This window comes from Mustela lutreola, chromosome 4, assembly GCF_030435805.1.
Source record: "Mustela lutreola isolate mMusLut2 chromosome 4, mMusLut2.pri, whole genome shotgun sequence".
In the NCBI taxonomy this organism is placed as follows: Eukaryota; Metazoa; Chordata; class Mammalia; order Carnivora; family Mustelidae; genus Mustela; species Mustela lutreola.
The window spans coordinates 20812815-20818553 of NC_081293.1; the positions used below are offsets into that span (position 1 = coordinate 20812815).

General features: G+C 39.5%; 1 pseudogene; it reads left to right on the plus strand.

Annotated features, from left to right (window-relative positions):
* The first annotated feature begins 436 nt into the window (after positions 1 to 436).
* LOC131830713 (26S proteasome regulatory subunit 7-like) lies at positions 437 to 1867 on the plus strand (annotated as a pseudogene).
* The last annotated feature ends 3872 nt before the right edge of the window (positions 1868 to 5739 follow it).

Here is a 5739-nt window from a genome sequence, read left to right on the forward strand (position 1 = left end):
TGGAATGAGCAGTGCTGCATAAGGTCAAAAATTTCTTCCCCAGGGCATTGCTGGAGTCAGCCTCGGGGATGTAAGTAGACCTTCCTCATTCAGCTTTTGGGCCTTATTTCCATCCCTCTGCTCCACAATCTCCACCTGAACATCTCACTGCTCAGCTCCACCTCCCCCCAATAGCCATTCTTTGTTATCCCAATATGAATTCAGATTTCCATACTAAGTGGGGGGTCACCAATCTTTACTAGGCCAAAAGGAAATATGGAGGTTTGGGAGTGTCAATTTTGCTTTGCATCCTGACTCTACCATTATAAAGAGGATGAACTTTAAGATGTGCTTTGATCTTTATAAGCCCCAGTTACACATTTTCCCAAAATGTAAATATTATTACTTAGATTTCATGATTACTCTGAGAGTAATGGAAAGTATGTAAAGCGAATCACTGAGCAGTTGAGGCCCTCAGAACAACGAAAATGCCGGATTACCTCGGTGCCGATCAGCGGAAAACCAAAGAGGAGGAGAAGGACGACAAGCCTATCCGAGCTCTGGATGAGGGGGATATTGCCTTGCTGAAAACTTACGGTCAAAGCACTTACTCTAGGCAGATAAAGCAGGTTGAAGATGACATTCAACAGCTTCTCAAGAAAATTAATGAGCTCACTGGTATTAAAGAGTCTGATACTGGCCTGGCCCCACCAGCACTCTGGGATTTGGCTGCAGATAAGCAAACACTGCAGAGTGAACAGCCTTTGCAGGTTGCAAGGTGTACGAAGATAATCAATGCTGACTCGGAGGACCCAAAGTACATTATCAATGTGAAGCAGTTTGCCAAGTTTGTGGTGGACCTCAGTGATCAGGTAGCACCTACCGACATTGAAGAAGGGATGAGAGTTGGGGTGGACAGAAATAAGTATCAGATTCACATTCCGCTGCCTTCCAAGATTGACCCAACAGTCACCATAATGCAGGTGGAAGAAAAACCTGATGTCACTTACAGTGATGTGGGTGGCTGTAAGGAACAGATTGAGAAACTTCGAGAAGTAGTTGAAACCCCATTACTTCATCCAGCATTGAGCTTCCCAAGGGTGTGCTGCTCTTTGGTCCACCTGGTACAGGCAAGACCCTCTGTGCTTGGGCAGTTGCTAACAGGATTGATGCTTGCTTCATTCGAGTTATTGGATCTGAACTTGTACAGAAGTACGTCGGTGAGGGGGCTCGAATGGTTTGTGAGCTCTTTGAAATGGCCAGAACAAAAAAAGCCTGCCTCATCTTCTTTGATGAAATTGATGCTATTGGAGGGGCTCGTTTTGATGATGGTGCTGGAGGAGACAACGAAGTGCAGAGAACAATGCTGGAACTGATCAATCAGCTGGACGGTTTTGATCCTCGAGGTAACATTAAAGTGATGATGGCCACTAACATACCAGACACCCTGGATCCAGCACTCATGAGGCCAGGGAGACTGGACAGAAAGATTGAATTCAGCTTACCTGATCTAGAGGGTCGGACTCACATTTTTAAGATTCATGCTCATTCAATGAGTGTCAAAAGAGGTATCAGATTTGAATTGTTAGTGCGACTGTGTCCAAATAGCACTAGTGCGAAGATTAGAAGCGTCTGCACAGAAGCCGGAATGTTTGCCATCAGAGCATGGCGAAAAATTGCTACCGAGAAGGATTTCTTGGAGGCTGTAAATAAGGTCAATTAAGTCTTACGCCAAATTCACTGCTACTCCCCGCTATATGACATACAACTGATCCCGAAGGCTTTCATGAAAACTTCCTTTCACTGGAATCCTAACTTTATTAAATAGCCTTGTTAATAACAAGGACACACACAAAAATAAAGCGTTTCAAATTGTAAAAAAAAAAAAAAAAAAGAAAGAAAGAAAGAAAGTATGTAAAGCAACTGATACACCCTGAAAAAAAAAAAAAACCAAACAATTAAAACATAAGTATGGGACAAGCATTAGTTTTCCCTGCAGTGAAAACAGGTTGCTGAAAAGAAACAAAAAAGCATTGCAAAGTAGCAATAATTTCTAATTTTGATAGTTCAGATCTCAGCTATTAGAATCCTACTGCTTCTTTGCAACCTTGACACTAATTTGCTGTGAAAACTTCTTATTTTTTGATGACTGATTTATGAGAGAAAATCTCTTGTGTGTATAAATAGGGATCAGTGAATATTAATAGCCATCCATGCAGGGCACATGGTGAAGTTAATTTCTTTTTGTGGCAGGTCCTGAGATTCTCCATTCTAAGAATCTCAGGGTGCTTTCAGATGAAAAGTAATAAAGAACAGTGGTTATGTTTCCAGATTCATTTTAGAAAGACAGCTCCAAGTGCCAGGGTTGTACAGTCAGTTAAGTGTCTGACACTTAGGTTCCAGGAGTTCAGCTAGATAGTTATCAAACCATTCCAAATACCTATAAACTCAACAGGAGATAGAAGAGGAGAAGAGAAGCAATTCTATGAACAGAAAATCAACCACTTTTTGGAAGGTAGGACTTGTGGAGAAGAGAATCCAAAGTGATGGGAAGATAGACTGCAGGGGGAGGGGCAAGCTCCTGACAAGCATTGGAGCAATGGAGCACAAAATCAGAACTTTCAGAAGTCTTCTCCACTGAGGGACGTCACTCCAGAGGCTAAGCAAGGGTGGAGCCCTCACAGGGACAGTGTCATCTCGGGGGGGGGGTCACAGAAAGACTGGGGGTGTCTGAGTGTGGCAGAACTGCCAGTTATTGAGAGAGGAAGCTGACTATAGAGATGGAGTGGAGGAGTGAGCTCTCAGCTTGGGGTTACCATAAACCATGATCCAAGGCACAGTCTAACCACTGCTCTTTGAGCAGGGACCCCACAAGTGGCAGATCTGGAAAGACCCCTTTTTTCCTCCTCTAGGAGGAACAGCGCAGGAATGTGTGGCAGGAATATGCTGCATTTGGAGACTCCCAAGGGGCAGTGCACCAAATATAGAAAGGCTCACAGGCTGGGTGAGCATGGAGCATGACCAGAGACCAGGGAGATGGGAGGGATTGACTGCTTTTCTCTGAAGGCACACTGAGGAGTGGGGGCCCGAGCTCTCAGCTCCTCTGGACCAGTGATTGGGTGGCTGCCATTCTCATTCTGATCCTCCAAAGCTCCTTGGAAAGTGATCATGAAACAAAAGCTACCGAGAGCTAACCCAAGCAGATTACTTAGTCTGGCCCCAGTCAAGAGTGGTGCAATTCCACCTCTGGCAAAGACATTTGAGAATCACTGCAACAGGCCCCTCCTGAATATCAGCAGGAACATCCTGCCAAGGCCAAGTTCATTAATCAATGAGAACTGCAGAACTCCAGAGCTAGGGGAAAGCAACACATAGAATTCGTGACTTTTCCCCCATGATCGTTTAGTCTTGCAAAGGTAATTTTTTTTTTTAATTTTAATTTTTTTCTTATTCTTTTTTTTAACTTTTCTTTTTCCTCTTTTAGTGTTTCTTAACTATTTTATCTTACCAATATCTTTTAAAAATCTTTTACAATTTTCATTGTTATGGTCATATTTTATCCTTTCATTGATTTTAACCTTATTTTTTGTATTCATATAGTTTTTTTTCTTTAAAATTTTGGTATACCATTTCTTCTAATAGACCAAAATATACCCTAAATCTATCACAGGGCTTTGTTCTAGTCTCCAGCATGAGCAAATACTCTCCACTTTCTTTTTCTTTCTTTTCCCAACCAACTTATATTATCAATTCTTTTTTAGAATTTTTTAAAATTTTCATCTTTACAGTCATATTCCATCCCTTAATTGTGTTTATCCTTATTTTTTGTATATATATAAGTTTTCTTTCTTTAAAATTGTGGAAATTTGTTTCTTCTAAGAGAACAAAAAACACGCAAAATCAAGTGGGTGGCTCTGTTCTATTCACCAGTCTAATATATATGTATATGTGTATATATGTGTATATATATATATATATATATATACACAAAATTTATATATATATATATAAATTTAAAAAAAATTACCCCCTTTTTTTCTCCCCCTCTTCTGATTTGGTTAGCATACATTTTTCTGGGGTCTTTGCCACCCTTTTAGTATTTTATCCTCTCGTACATATATTCTTATCTGAGTAAAATAATAAGGCAGAAAAACTCACCACAAAAAAAAAAAAAAAAGAACAAAAGGCAGTACTGAAGGCTAGGGACATAATCAATACGGACATTGGTAATATGTCAGATCTAGAGTTCAAAATGGTGATTCTCAAGGTGCTAGCTGGGCTTGAAAAAGGCATGGAAGATAATAAGATTGGTAAACCCCTGGCAAGACTTATCCAAAAGAGAAAGGACCCAAATTAATAAAATCATGAATGAAAGAGGAGAGATCACAACCAATATTGAAGACATACAAACAATTATAAGAACATATTATGAGCAACTATATGCCAGCATATTTGACAATCTGGAAGAAATTGATGCATTCCTAGGGACATATAAACTCCCAAATCTGAACCAGGAAGAAATAGAAAACCTGAACAGACTCATAACCAGTAAGGATATTGAAGTAGTCATCAAAAATCTCCCAACAAACAAGAGCCCAGGGACAGACAGCTTCCCAAAGGAATTCTACCAAACAGTTGAAGAAGAATTAATACCTATTCTCCTGAAACTGTTCCAAAAAATAGAAATGGAAGGAAAATTTCCAAACTCCTTTTATGAGGCCAGCATTACCTTGATCCGAAAACCAGCAAAGACGCCATCACAAAGGAAAATTACAGACCAATATCCTTGATGAACATAGATGCAAAAATTCTCATCAAAATACTAGCCAATAGGATCCAACAGTACATTAAAAGGATTATTCTCCACAACCAAGTGGGATTCTTTCCTGGGCTGCAAGGTTGGTTCAACATCTGCAAATTACTCAGTGTGATACAATACATTAATAAAAGAAAAAGAAGAACCATACGATACTCTCAATAGATACTAAAAAAGCATGACAAAGTACAGCATCCTCTCATAATTAAAACTCTTCAAAGTGTAGGCATAGAGGGTACATACCTCAATATCATAGAAGCCATCTATGAAAAACCCACAGTGAATATCATTTTCAATGGGGAAAAACAGAGAGCTTTTCCCACAAGGTCAGGAACATGACAGGGATGTCCATTATCACCACTGCTATTCAACATAGTACTAGAAGTTCTAGCCTCAGCAATCAGACAACAAAAAGAAATAGAAGTCATTCAGAGCAGAAAAGAAGTCAAACTCTCACTCTTTGCAGATGATATGATACTTTATGTGGAAAACCCAAAAGACTCCACTCCAAATATGCTAGAACTTGTACAGGAATTCAGTAAAGTGTCAGGGTATAAAATCAATGCACAGAAATCAGTTGCATTTCTACACACCAACAGCAAGATAGAAGAAAGAGGAATTAAGGGGTAGCACTTACAATTGCACCCAAAACCATAACATACCTAGGAATAAACCTAACCAAAGTGGCAAAGAATCTGTACTCAGAAAACTATAAAACTCATGAAAGAAATTGAGGAAGACACAAAGAAATGGAAAAACTTTCCATGCTTATGTATTGGAAGAACAAATATTGTAAAAATGCCTATGCTACCTAAAGCAATCTACATGTTTAATCCAGTCCCTATCAAAATACCATCAATTTTTCCAAAGAAATGGAACAAATAATCCTAACATTTATATGGATCCAGAAAAGATCTCGAATAGCCAGAGGAATGTTGAAAGAG